This window comes from Ctenocephalides felis, unplaced genomic scaffold (assembly GCF_003426905.1).
Source record: "Ctenocephalides felis isolate EL2017-DRISC unplaced genomic scaffold, ASM342690v1 CF-g0.4_SCAFFOLD_00845, whole genome shotgun sequence".
Lineage (NCBI taxonomy): Eukaryota > Metazoa > Arthropoda > Insecta > Siphonaptera > Pulicidae > Ctenocephalides > Ctenocephalides felis.
Genome location: NW_020536999.1, coordinates 16,654,875 through 16,655,546, shown reverse-complemented (window position 1 = coordinate 16,655,546; position 672 = coordinate 16,654,875).

Sequence of the window (672 nt, the reverse complement as noted above, 5' to 3'; positions counted from 1 at the left end):
TTGAGAAGACGATATATCCTTCTGGATAAGGATTAGAATTTTATAGTGCGAATGTCAAAGTAATCCTTTTTAAAATGATATATATATACATATATATATTATTCAATATAGATAAGTCCTGGATTTATATCAATATATTGATTGTTTTCTTTTCCGAACAGTAAAATCCAATAATAAAAAACAATTTGTTTTTTGAAGATGTTTAATACGACGTTTCGGAACTAGGTACGTTCCATCATCAGGTTTATTCTGTCAAATACAATGTTTTTTAAAATACTGATTAACATTAATTAAACAATGGTCAATACAGATTAATTAGAAAAAAATTTTGTTATAAAGGATGGATTATGTACCGGATAGATAGTAATAAGACTTAACTAAAAAAGGTTTTATATAAAATTGAGAAGCGAAAAAAAATTTTACCTGTAATAATTTATATATCCATATCACTAATATTTTTTTTTTAAAAACACTCGTTTTTGTGGAGATATTTGTAGATGTTACGACTACACAAGACTTAAACACACTGATATGGATTTCTGTCTGCCAGATGTAAAGGACAAAGCACGGAAACTATTGCAAAAATGATTTTTTATGGCTCTTGTTTGGTAATTACGAAAAAAAGGAAAAAAATATTGCTTTAGAAATGTTGAGAAATATTAGTATATATAT